This window comes from Hirundo rustica, chromosome 3 (assembly GCF_015227805.2).
Source record: "Hirundo rustica isolate bHirRus1 chromosome 3, bHirRus1.pri.v3, whole genome shotgun sequence".
NCBI lineage: Eukaryota > Metazoa > Chordata > Aves > Passeriformes > Hirundinidae > Hirundo > Hirundo rustica.
Window position 1 is genome coordinate 65,787,517 of NC_053452.1, and position 13,733 is coordinate 65,801,249.

The window sequence follows — 13,733 nt, forward strand, 5'->3', positions numbered from 1 at the left end:
TTAACTTTCATGTGACATTCAGAGAAACACTTTTGCTTATATCTTTTCTAGAAATATATTTATGTAGACTTCTATCTCACATGTGTGAAAGACAGAAAAAAATTTCTCTCTATTTCTAGACCACCAAGTGCCTTATCTTTTCATTTTTGGTACCATCTTCTTTCCATTGGGCGCTGCTTCTTTGAGGTATCTCTTTTTTAACCATATAGACAAACATAATTTTCCTGGTTAAGGAGCTCATGAGAAAAATAAAAGACTGCCCACTGGTTTTAGGTTGTGCAAATGAGGTATCCATAGCTTTATTTTCTGGCTGTTCTATATATGCTGACACAAAGTCAGCTCTTGTAGAATATAAGTTATTCATGAGGATGGTCTCATTTGCCCTAAACAATGCTCTGCTTTTAATTACATTGCCACTAAACAGTTGAACAACTCTCAGGAGTCTGAAAATATTAAAAAAAAAAAAATTACTTAGCTCAGACAGAACTTCAGTTTACCACAAGGTTGTATTTAAACTATATATTTCTGTATACAGATATATATGTAGTCAAAGATACAGATAATAGCTCTGGTAGGCGTGCAGCTTCTTGCCTGGTGTTGCATCAGACACCTCTATGACTCCTTCATGGAAAGCAGAAACACAGGAACACAGTACAGTTGAACAAAAAAATCCCCAAAATTTAAACTTTGCTCCTTCCTGTGCATTTCAATCCCAAATCCTATTCCCTTGGGCCATATAAGCCCCACTGCTATAAAAGGTGCTCAAATCTCTTCCTTTGTTTTGTGTCAGTTTATTTTCTCCCAGATCTCTATTTGGCTATGGAATTTTTTTACTTTCATCATCCATGCTGGATCCATCTGTATAACATAGCACAGCTGTTTGCCCAGTGCTCCATAGTCCTGCTTCCCTATTGCATGTTATGTTGGAGCTGGGAAATCAAAGCACAGAAAAGAGGGGTGAAGTGTGAGCACAAATTATCCCCACAGCTCGTACCTGAATCAATGAGCTGGAAGGAGCTCCTGGTCCATGGGCTTGCTCCTTCCACAAGTTTCACAGATATTTATGATAACAAGGAAAAATAAACAACAATTTAGTAGGTAAAGTGGTTTTTTTAACTTCTGTGGGACTGTGATTAAGCCTGACAGTGAAAAATCTGATCCCTGTAACTGCAAATATGTAAACTGTAAAAGATGCAACTTTCAATGCCTCAGCCTTATACTTGGATAATAAAAATCTTCCTGATCATTCAGAACAGTAATGTAACACATGGTAGATTAAAACAAATGCAAGACTGAGCTGTTGGAGTCTTAAAAACCCATCAAAAGTCTTTCTAAAAGAAGTTTATTCTCTTCCCACAAAATTTATAATGCAAGAGGAAAAACAGACATTAGCTACAAATTTAAAACCTGACACTGATATTGCCTCTAAGTTTTGTTCCTGGTGCATCAGCTCAGCAGTAGAATCAACTTTGCAAAGCTATTCTCTGGTTAGAACCTGCCAAGATGAAATCAAGTTATTTTTTATAAGTATGGTACCTAGAAACTTCACAAAAAGCCTGACTTTTACTCCTAAAACTTTCTGAGTTTTAAAAGACTTATTTTTAAATCATGTTTTTAAGTACATTGCTTCACAAGCAGTGCATTCATTATAATATAAAAGAATAAATAATACACTATAAAAAATTTTTGTTAAAGAGCATAACTGTGCTAAACTTTGCAAATGAAATGTTTACATGGGATCCCAATTCAGTCCTCAGAAGTTTAGCTGTCTGGTTCTTCCAGTCACTGTTGAAGAACAGAAGAAGGAATTGAATAGTTCTAGTATTCCACTTTTAGCCTCCAAATAGTATTTTCTTACACCACTGACATTCAGATGCTTGAGATTACTTATTATGATAAAGGTGTGCTATTTACTTTTAAATGCAATTTTCAGCCCATGTACCTTTATTTGTTCATGTTTTCCCACTAAAACAGTGTCAAATAGTCTTGCAACTAGCAGCTTCCTGCTGTTTGAGTATCTCATGTGCTAAAAAAATATGTGCCCATCTGAAAATTACGCTTTCTGTTTCATATAAAGCTGTTGTAATTACACATAAGCAAAGACATATTTCACTAGTATCTCTTCTACATTTTCATACCCCATGAAAGACCAGCATATAACATGTGCCCAGTGGAAAGCTGGGGAAGTAAACTTATACTGATAAATTCCTGCCACACAAGACTAATGTTTATCGTGGCAAAGTGATGAATAAGCATAGTAAATTTGCTTCGCAATTGAAAGTAACTTCTAAATCATGAAAGACATGAAAATCATGTTTGTGAAATGAAAGAAAATATCTAAGTCCAGGTACTAGAAAATAAAACCATCAGGGATTAAAATTACTCTTTTAATAAGTAACAGAGTCTGAAATTTTGATCTCTAGGTCACCTATTAAAATCCAGCTAAATTCAGCAATAAAAGATTATTGCTGTTTAATGACAGCTTCCTGAACAACAAAAAAGAGTGCATCTAAAGGTAAAGGAAGCCCAAGGACAGAGGGAGTCCTTCAATTGCAAATCCACTGATTTAAAAGAAGACACTTATGTTAGTGCCAGCCACAACAGATTACTATTTTTTTCCCTGCTCTAATGGAAAAACTACTACCATACTATATTTGATTAATCTGGGAAGTTTTTCTCTTGGAACACGTTAAATTGTCTTCATTCTTCACAGTGATGCATCCATAAGGGAAGGAGCTTCCCCACACACAAAGCTTCTGTCTATCTGAGCCACTGCTTAGAAGGGGCTTTACATGGAGATGACTTTTATGGGAGCAAAATAATATTTTGAGGGCGATATAACAAGCAGTGGCTTGAGGGAAAAGGAAAACTCCCAAGGTATTGGGGGCTGACTCCATTCTCACTTAAATCAGTTTAAAAATAGCTGAACAATGTAGGCTATCAGTGCCCAGCATGAACATTGCAGAGTGCATGGGCACTGCCAGACCAGGCTATGGATACTCTATTACCTGTTCACAGGGTTAAAAATTCCTTGCAGAGGTGAACGGTAAAGAATGGTCAGGACTATAGAATGCAACTCCAGCAAGGGATGGATGTAAATCACTGGGGGTAGAAAAAGATCACTTATCAGCACTACAGTCAAGAAAACTGATAATGAACAGCAGCTCAATGCATGTCACCACTGCTTTTGAACCAACACTGTGACGGGAACCTTTCAGAGTGCAATTCGGTTTCTTTTCATTAATGCAGTGACTGGTAACTGCATACATGTCCTAATGTTTTACTCAACGCTTGTGAGAGGACTGCAGGAGAGAAAAGCCTGCTTTCACTAATAGCTCATGCTTTATGAGCAAGGATACAGACAAGCACACACTGTCAGGCAAGAGTGGTCTTTCTCTCGACATTATATACCAGTTAAATCACTTGCCTGCTTCCCCATCCAATTAAAAAAAAAAAAAAATCTCCAGAGCTTTCCTACACCTCTGGAAGAAACTACTGGTGCTTGTCTGCTGCTCCTGGACAATGATTCTATGATTACTCTATAAGCTTCAGGAATTTTCTCTGTTGCAGATGGAGAGAGATCATCTCTTCCAGAAAAAAAAAGCTCAAAGCAGCTATACTTTATTAAATCTGATAGGGCTTGTCTTTTTCCACTGACTGCACAGGAGTCCGAGGAAATGACACCAGAGTAAGAGCGGACTTCCTCCAGAGTTCACCCTTTCCCCTTACTTTGCCTATCTTTACAAGGAGCCAGAAAAGGAAAGAGAAAACTTGACTTCAACTTACGTTGTTTTGTTGGCATTTTCTGTAATATTTATTAGCAACAAATTATGTTTACATATATATTTTTAACACATACTTACTGGACTATTCCTAATTCATGGGCAAGAAGAAAGACAAATTACAGTAGAAGAAAAGAAGCATCAGCTGATGCTAATGTCCATATTAAAAACTATAATATCACTTTAGGAGACAATTTTTTCTAAGACATCAAGACCATTTATGGAATCAAGAGTTCTATACCAATAGTTTGTATTTAATATAAAAATGGATAGAAGTAATTTTTGATTACAGATTACATCCAGCACTCACTGAAGTTTTTCAGTAACCTGTTAATGCATTTTAGTCTAATGAGGAAAACAATTAAGGTAAGAGAAAGAGGGGAGCAGTGCTCCTGAATACCCAGGTACCTGGACACAAGGAAGAAGCTGGAGATTTAGCGGGATCACAGGACTTCATTAAAGAACACTCAGAAGATGGTCAAGCATAAACTTGCCTCTTCTTGGTTTGTTTCTTCACTTATCAGCATTATTTCAGTCCTATATTGCACTACATTCTGAAAATTCATCTTCATCAAAGCCTGAGCAGAGCCACACCCCTCTGATTCAGTATCTGAGACTAAGTGAAACTGAAACACATTTTCACAGTCTACAGAGCACTAGAGGTTGACCTCGAGATCCCTTTTGATTACTATAATCAACCTGAGTATAATTGATTGCAGGATTTGATTTATGTTTACAAACACCTGAGTTCTGCATTTAGGAAAAAAAAAAAAAAAGGCAGCAAGCATTTTTGCTTTTCCATTCACTGGTTCATTGAAGTTTTGTCCACTTCAAGGCACACAGTGGAGTTTTCAATCACAGAATCATAAAATTAGTGTTTATGTTGGAAGGGAACTTAAAAGATCACCTAGTTCCAACCCATCTGCCATGGGCAGGGACACCTTGGAGTAGACCAGGTTGCTCAAAGCTCCATCCACCTGGCACAACTGCAGCTGGAAAGAAGTGTGAGCATGTGTGAGAGGAAGAGCCCTGCAGACACCAAACTCAGTGAAGAAGGAGGTGCTGCAGGCCCTGGAGCAGAGGTTCCCCTGCAGCCCATGGTGCAGCCCATGGTGAGGCAGCTGTGCCCCTGCAGCCCAGGGAGGTCCGTGGTGGAGCAGGGATCCACCTGCAGCCCCTGACGGATCCCAGTTGGAACAGGTGAATGCCCCAAGGAAGCTGCAACCCCATAGGAAGCCCAAGCTACAGGAGAGTTTTGGCAGGAGCTGTGGGCCTGTGGAAAGGAGTGCCTGTGCTGGACAAGGCTTCTGGCAGGATTTGTGACTCCACAGGGACCTAGGCCAGAAAGGTCTGTGCCTGGAGGGCTGCACTCCATGGAAGGAACACATGCTGGAGCAGTTTGTGAGGAACTGCAGCCTATGGGAAGGACTCCGATTGGAGAAATTCACAGAAGACTGTCTCCCATGAGAGGAGCACCACTCTGGACCGGGTGAAGTGTGTGAGGAGTCCTCCTTAGGAGAAAGGGGTGTGAGAAACGTGTGATGAACTGACAGCAACCTGCCTTCTCCATCCTCCTGCACAACTGTAGGGGAGTAGGCAGAGAATTCAGGAGGAAAGCTGGGCTTGAGAAGAAAGGAGGGGTGGAGGAAAAGTGCTTTTAAGATTTGGTTTTATTTCTCATTATGCTACTCTGACCTGACTGGTAATATTTTCAATTGATTTCCACAAGTCGAGTCTCTTTAGCCCATGATGGTAACTGGTGAGTGATCTCCCCTGTTCTTATCTCAACTCAAAAACCTTTCATTATATTCTCTCTCCCCTGTCCAGCCAAAGAGAACAGTAATAGAGCAGCTTTGGTGGATACCTAGCATCCAGATAGGGTCACTTCAACACAATGTATGATTTTATTACTATTTTAAAAGCATCTGGCTGGTATGTTTTCATTTTAAAGCTGGTTACTTCCCAGATTCCCAAATGCTTAGACTCTCTTTGCTCTATTTCTCCATCACAATGACAAGCAGCTCAGATTAAATCTCCCCAGCTAAAAATTGAAGGAGGAATGGATAAGGAGCACTAGACTGGCCTGACACAGGACACAACTCAGCAAGTTCTATTTATGGATCCACTTTCCATAACCACCCATCCTGTTTTGGGAAGGACAGTAGAGTAACTCACTTTATGTTAATGCATTAATCTAAAGCAACCCGTTCACATTTCCTTGTTTTCAGGAGTTTGTCTGTTTTACTGATGTGTTGAGGCATTCATCTCAGTATTTAACTCACTGCATTAACCATTCAGAAGCCACAGACCAGCGTGGTAGAAACACTGCTACCCTGGTGGCTTAACCTCCAACAATGCTTATAAACAGATTCAGCTGCAGGGAACAACTCTGCTCCTGTGTAGAATTTGTTAGTCAAGGGTTCAGAGCGCACAGCTGATACTCCATCACACAGGTTATTTCTGCGTCCCAGTAAGAAATACAACGGACTAAAATAGGATGGACTTAGGCAGTGTCTAACAGGAGTAACAGTAACAAGCTTGTTTTGGGCTTCAAGAAAGACCAAACCTGTAACTTTGAAAGGCTGACACCATTTCTGCATTTTCCCTGGTTACTGTGTACCATCATGGTGAAATCTGGATGATCACAGGTCAGTAAGGCTAAGAAATGCTGGTGTGTAAAGGACATGAGGGGTGGCTGGTTTAAGGTCTCTTTCTTGCCTCTGGCTAGTGCAAGCAACAGCCATAAAGGCATCCTGTCCAACTATGGGTTGTGACTCTAGGTGACAATAAATACCGTCTTGTGATGGCATCTGGTTTCCTGACATCGTGCCTCAAGGATAGATTTTTGTTCCCAAAAGATTGCTTTATATTTATTCCCTCTTTTTCTTCCACACATACACATCACTAAGAACTTCACTCTGCTGTCATTTTTCCAGCAGCCCATTTACCACATGGTCCCTATTCCATGGACAAAGCACCATATTTGTGTTGTCAATCTTAAGTTATGGTCTGTTAAGCCTCTAGCTTCCCCTCACAAGAGAAAATTAGTGGACCCATGACCCTTGCAGAATATACCAACAGAGCCATCTCCAGGCTGGGGGGAGATGTTCTCTTCTGTGCAAGTTACAAAAGGTTGAGATAGAACAACTGGATATGGGGACACGCTGCAGGTAAGCCTGTAGCCTGAGTGTTGCATCAGCCCATGTTCCTGATCTCCCACTTTTGTGGTGAGATGCTGATGGACTTACATGAAGCCATTGCCTGTCTGTGAGACCAGACAATGGCTACATGTGGCACAAACACATCAGTGATGGAGTGATCGGCCAGAAGTGCAAAAAGAGCTTCATGGGAAAGGTGTGGTTGCTGAAGTGCCTTGTGGAAGCCCCTCTACAGCCCCAGTTGGACTCCTAATAGGACAAGACTGGTGAGAAGACAAGTCAGCACTGGCCTTTCCCACTGCAACCACCCTTTTCAGAAACAGAACAGCATAGTGCTTGTCGTTCTGAGGAAAACTATTTTTTTTCTGCCCACCTGAGTTCTGCACTATCAAATGTCACTATGAACCAAAACAGAGGAGAAAATGTGAGGCAGTGCAAGACAGAAAATTTCTTTGAAGGGATATGGCATGATTGTAGTAAAGACATCACAACACCAAACCACTTCTGATAAAAATTTTTAAAGACCATCCTGCCTGGTTTTTCAAAAGCAGCCTGTTCCAGCTCTCACAGGGGAATAGGATAGGTCATGCCAGCCCAAACCATTAGAGAAATGTGACTTTACCCTGCTGCTAGCTAGGATGGATTTATTTTTTCTTACACTTCAATGAGAGAGAAAAATACATTACTCACAGATGCTTAAATGCGATATGGTGAAATTTGTTGTCCATCAGGAAGCACTCCTCACTGGTAAAGAAAAAAAATTCTAATTTTAAAGACCTGTTTTCAGGGCAGATTGCAAATCAATGTCTTCCTAACATAGGTCAGCAATAAGGTGTATACCTATGAAAATTAACTGCCTCTATGCTAACCCATGGGGGGAAAAGTAGAACAAGGTAAACCTGTATTGAATGGGTGATTCTAGGAGCATGAGAACCTTACCCAGGTGCCTCATGCTGTTCTGCTTGGAATTTGTCCTGTGTTCATGTACATACGTTAACAATTAACTAATTTTGCTGTCTCTCATCTGTTGGTTTGAACATATAAGAGGAAAGAAGAGCCAAATTATTTTTATTTGAGCAAAACAGCTAGTGTCAATGATGAGTCAAAAATAAGGAACAGACCATGCATATTTTTCAAATGTAGGCAATCACTGGTTAACTTGAGAAAATAGCAGGTATTACCTCTTATGGTAGATAATAGTATCTAAATATATTGTTGTTGATTCACTGTTGGACTGTCACTTTCCACGTTTGCAACTGTGCCAAAGGTAGATTCCCACCCTGCTGGCAGGGACATTAAAGGAATAGCTTGTATAAAAGAGAACTAGAGAAACTTGCAGAGGCGTGAAACTACTAAAATCTCAGAGGATTTTGTACCACTTGTCCTCCACTTCGTAGATTTGACTCACATACAAACATTTACCCTTTTCTCAAGGCATGCATGGAGACCTTCATGCCACAGATACCAGTCTGAAGGTCAAAAATATATTATTCAGTCTTCTGCCTTTTTTTTTTTTTTTTTTTTTTTTGAGAGAGAGAGAGAGAGAGAGAGAGAGAGAGAGAAAAGGATTTCCTAAAAAACCCCATTTGCTTCTGACTGAATAATTATCTTCCCTTTTCATCTCTAAATATTTTCCTCCTGAGCCTCATCTGAAACTGAAATCTGCCCATTGGAAAGCTACTTCCATCTTGTCATTCTTGTGTTTGGGATCTCGCACTGCCTGGTGCTTTTGAGGGACATAGTGAACTCAAGGATGCCCTGTATTCAGCAAAGCATTATACACTGCAAGCTCAGGATTGCAGCAATGAACCACAGCATCTGACGACATTGAAGCACTACAGCTGTCAATAAAGCAGAAGGCTCAGGGACAATTGGACATATGTGGGGGAGAAAGGAGACCTGTGTTTCAGGAACACAGCCAAAAAAGTGAAATGAACCAGAACTGGCCTAGGATACATTGTCCATGGTATACCACAAGTCCTCAGATAAGTAACTGAGAATTGAAAATGAGGAAGAATTTAATTCTAAAGAAAACAAGGCTAAACTTTGCACTCCAAAACAAATTTTCACCAAAGGATATCAAAATAAACTCCATACACTAGGTCTCACTGTGAAATAGACTAGCTCTTACTTTACAGCTGAGGAAACTAAGGTTCACCATCACACAGATAAAAAAAAGTCAAAACTGTTTTTCTTATCAAGATTTTCAGTAAGATATTGGTCTAGACAAACAGCAAGAGCAAAGGTCAGATTAGCACCGATTTTTTTTTTTTTTTTTTTTTTTTTTTTTTTTTTTTTTTTTTTTTTTTTTTTTTTTTTTTTTTTTTTTCCTGCATCATTTAGCCCAAGCGATAAATCGAACAAAGGCATTTCAAGCAGGATAAAGAATCAGATTTGAACAGAGGCTGAAACTCCTGGATTTTATTTAGGGAAGACAAATAATTCACAATAAGACCTGATCAGTCACGTGTGTGTTGCGTGCACACATGCACCATCTGCCAGTTTGCAGCTGACAGGCATTACTTGGAGAGGGATTTTGGAAAGAAAAAATTCATATGGCCCATCAGGTGATAGCTGGACACTTCTGATGCAATATCGGTATGTGTCAAGGTGAGTCAGAATACACATGGCACAGACAGGAAAGCAAAAAAAGGTTAACCCTTTGTCACCAAAGGTCTTCTGTGACTTACAGTAAGGGAATCCACCAAGGGCTGATGGAACTGATCACACTTTTAAGCAAAAGTCTGTGAAACAAAGATGTGTCCTAATTACAAGCACTGGGGAAAAGTGCACCGCTGTATTCCAGATGACGAAGCCAGTAAGCAGTGGAATATTTTATGTAGGAAAGATTAACTAAAAAAAAATCTAAATATTGCTTGTAACACCAAATCCATAACAGGTTTACATAAAGAGAAAGAACCTTTAAAATAGACCCCAAAATTAAATATATTCATAGTAACACTGCAGTCAAACAGCACAGTCAGTAAACCACATCTGTACTTCTTCTATTAAAATCGGCTGTTGAGAAAAATTAACTCATCTGGTTAGGGAAATACATTGGGAAGAGAGGCACAAGGACACCACTTCAACTATTACATGAAGGCAATTTACATAATCCATGTGTCATCACACGTGTTCAGGGTGAAAAAAGCTCAGGAACATTGGTTTTTATGAAATAGTCAGGGAGCCATTGAATAGGGAATTAAAATCTTGTACAAATTAAGCATGGCTAGTATAAAGAAATAAATGAGTAATTCACAGCTTGCTTTGTTTTTTAGATTTTTTGTTGATACTTTTAGTCATGTATTATAGCATAATTTTACTCCTTAGAAGGTTTATCAGGTTAGAAATCTCTGCTCTAACCACTTTTCCTTGAGGCTACACACTAACAGAGCCAGATCTGTTTTGCAGCCAAGACGTATAGATATTCCAATCATCTGGCTGCTAAACAGTTGTTAAATGGCTACAAACACCAGCTCCAATGGCCATATCTTATTTTCTGCCTACACATCTCCCCTCTGGTTCAGGAAAAAAAAAAAAAAAAACAACTTGGAAAGGACAGAAAGCCTGTTTTCCAAGGACCCTCTTAAAAATTTTTGCCTTCTTGTCTTGATTTAATCTTGTCAGCATCTACTAAACCCATACCTATAAATGTGATATACAAACTTAATGACAGTGAAAAAAAGAGTTGCTGGGAGTTCTTTCAGTTGCTACAGTCATGGTTCTGGCACAAGATATTTTAGTTCTGTTGGAGATGATTAAGTCCAAAGGAAACCACAGCAGTATACCACTTTCAGTCGCTTACTGTGATTTGTCCCTTAAATATATGCCCAGTCTGGTGGCCTTTTACCTTTTCCTGGGGATTGTGGGTTTCAAATAGGAGTCAGGAAGGAAAAGAACAGCAGTCTCGCTCTAGGTAACAGCAGACTCTTTGTCGGGGGCTCCTTTTTAGGAGCTTAAATTCTGAGGGAGAAGTGAAGAGAATATGTACCTGTCATGGCTTTTAATCTCTTAAAGATCTAAGGTCCAGATGGAGTTTCATAGGATGTCTCCAAACAACTTCATTCTTAATTGCTTTGCAAATAATTACATGAGTCTTAAATGCTAAAATACCCTAAGAGCTAGCTTCCATTTCTGAGTTCCATGGCTAAAATTTTCTTCAAGGATGTGAATATTGATAAATTTCTGGAAAGAGGAATGAAGCTTGTAGTTCTTTTTCTTTCCATTTACTTTTATGTTTACCTCTATATTCATCTCCCTTGCACATTGAAAACCAAACCATGTCTGCTTGCTTTGAGGGAGTTCAGAAGTCTCTAGCTAAAACAATTATAAAAGGATAAAAAGCCAGAACCAAAGTGAGATATTCTCAAAGATGCCATCTGAGGCAGAGTATAATATACTTCATGCTAGCACTGAATACAATACTACAAGGAGTCCCAGTTCAGATTCTGTATTCAGGTTTCTTGCAATGTTGAAGACAATTTTAATCTTTCATGTTTTAATAGAACGAGAGTCAAATATTTTCTTCAGACAGCATTTCTTGCAGTTCATTTTCTCTGCCTTCTGAAATCCTGGGGAAGTGAAAAAGGGCAAAACTTTTCTGCCCTTAGCTGGATGCTTACCTGCGTGCTTCCAGAGAAGCTTCCCAATAAACACTGAAAGCTGCACGCGCTACAGAAATTTCATTTGGAGAAATGAACAATCCTCTCCCTCAGATAGGGATGGAAGATATTTCCAATGATACTGGTGGAAAAGAGGCCTCTCATAGAATTGACAGCCATGTCAGAAAAGAGTTGAAAAAGCATTTATGTATGTCCGTGGGCCTACAGCTTCACGTTCCTGATACATCTATTCCTACAGTATTTATAAAATTTAGTTGTTAGCCACAATCACGTCATGTGTTAGACTAGAAGAAATATTTGAGAAAGGATGTGAAAAAAATTAACTTTCTTTCTTCTGTTTTTTGTCCTCAAATAGGAGACCAATCTTCAACACCCAACTCACTGGGAAGGAGATAATCTGGTGTCTTCCATCTCTCAGATTAGGGCGCTAGCTCTTAGGCTGTAGGCTCCTCTGGGAGTGGAGCATTCTTACTTCAGGGTTGTAAAGCAATGCTCAGTGGAAAACTTTTCTCCTCTTTGCCTTCAAAGCCCTGCCCTTGTCTCTGAATCATAGCGCTGCTTCAAAAGGAATGATGGTGGGGGCTGTACATGTTCCACTGCAAAAGAGGACAATTTGAATCCCCCAAGATTACGTATGTCAAACCCCCATGTCAAACACAGGTCTCCAGCTCCTGAGCAAGTGCTCTAATCACAGGACTCCTATATAAGCGGTCAACACTTCTCTCTTCTGAGCTCTTAAAGAAAAGCATCAGGCAGTCCTGTATTCTCAAAACACCGAAGACTGAACGAAGTTTTTGTGGCTGTGAATCACACTTTCCTCACAGACTGAATTCAGAGCTTCAGCCAGCCGCCAAAATCAGAGAGATAGAGAGCATTTCATACACATCTGGTCCTCAAATGGTCAAAGCCTCCTTCCAAACAGCATGCTGGGTGTTATGAATACAGTTTGTATGCCCTGGGAACCTTAATTCTGTGCCACGTTACTTAATCTGTGAAGAGCTGGATGTCTAAATTGGGATTATGAGTCACGTTCCCAAAGGCAAACATGTTAAAAGTATCTCTGAAAGCTGCATAAAAGTATTGCATTTCAAAACGAAGCTGTTAAGTGTTTTTGGAACACTGGGAACCCCTTGCAAGGGAGTGGCATTGTTACAAACTCACTATCCAAAACTATGTATCAGTGGGTATCTCTCCCTCAACGGAATGGGCCTAAATGTGGGACAACTGTTAATTCTCTTCTTTTCTGTTGCATGTATCTTTCCGACCAAGCAGGTTAATTCCTTTTCACTAGACAAGATCTAAGTCTGGGACGGTGACAAATTAGGTATAAGTTGATTTAAAAAAAAAAAAAAAAAAAAACCCACCCTATATTCAGAGGGTTTTTTTGGTGGTTTTTTTGTTTTGGTTTTTGTTTTGTTTTGTTTTGTTTGGGGTTTTTTTGTTTGTTTTTTGTTTTTTCCCCCCAGGCCTTTCAGTCAATACATAACAAATTTCCCCATTCAGAACATTTATTACAGAAAAGACTCTCGTTCCTTGTTATGCAAATCTCCCTCTAACCACCTCTCATGTATCAGTTCTACCTTTCTATAAATGCTTGACCTGTGCATGATTGCTGGAAAAAATGTTCCTGATTCTGCAGCTGAATACACAGGAGCAGAATTTCACTCCATGGGAGGCATGCAGTCCAGTGTTTTGTTGGTATAACCAAACTGGGTAGGACCCAGCCTTACCCAGCACAGCAAAACAACTGCCCAGGGACTTGGGGTTTTTTCCCATTTTAGCTGATGTCATCCAGGAAGTAATGCAGCTCGATTAGCCAAAAAAAGCCCAACCCAAAGTAGCAGGCAGTTCAATATCCACTAGGTGCGTATGCTGACAGAGCTGTACGCAAGGAGGCTCATCCAGTGCAAGTCCTGGTGCAGACACGTGGGCTTTCCACTGCTGTCTCTAGATTAATGCAAACACCCGGCTCCTCATATTTGTATTTTATTTGGACTTTGTGACATTAAGTGCCTCTGAACATGATTTAACTTTATAGCTGAACTGCCTGTTGGACACAGCCAGTTGAAAATGAGCATTGTACAGCCCTTCATTTTACTACTTGGAATCAAAGGTATTTTACTCTGAGCTACTCCTTGTATTTTCGTGGTCCTTGGAATACCTTGTGCCTG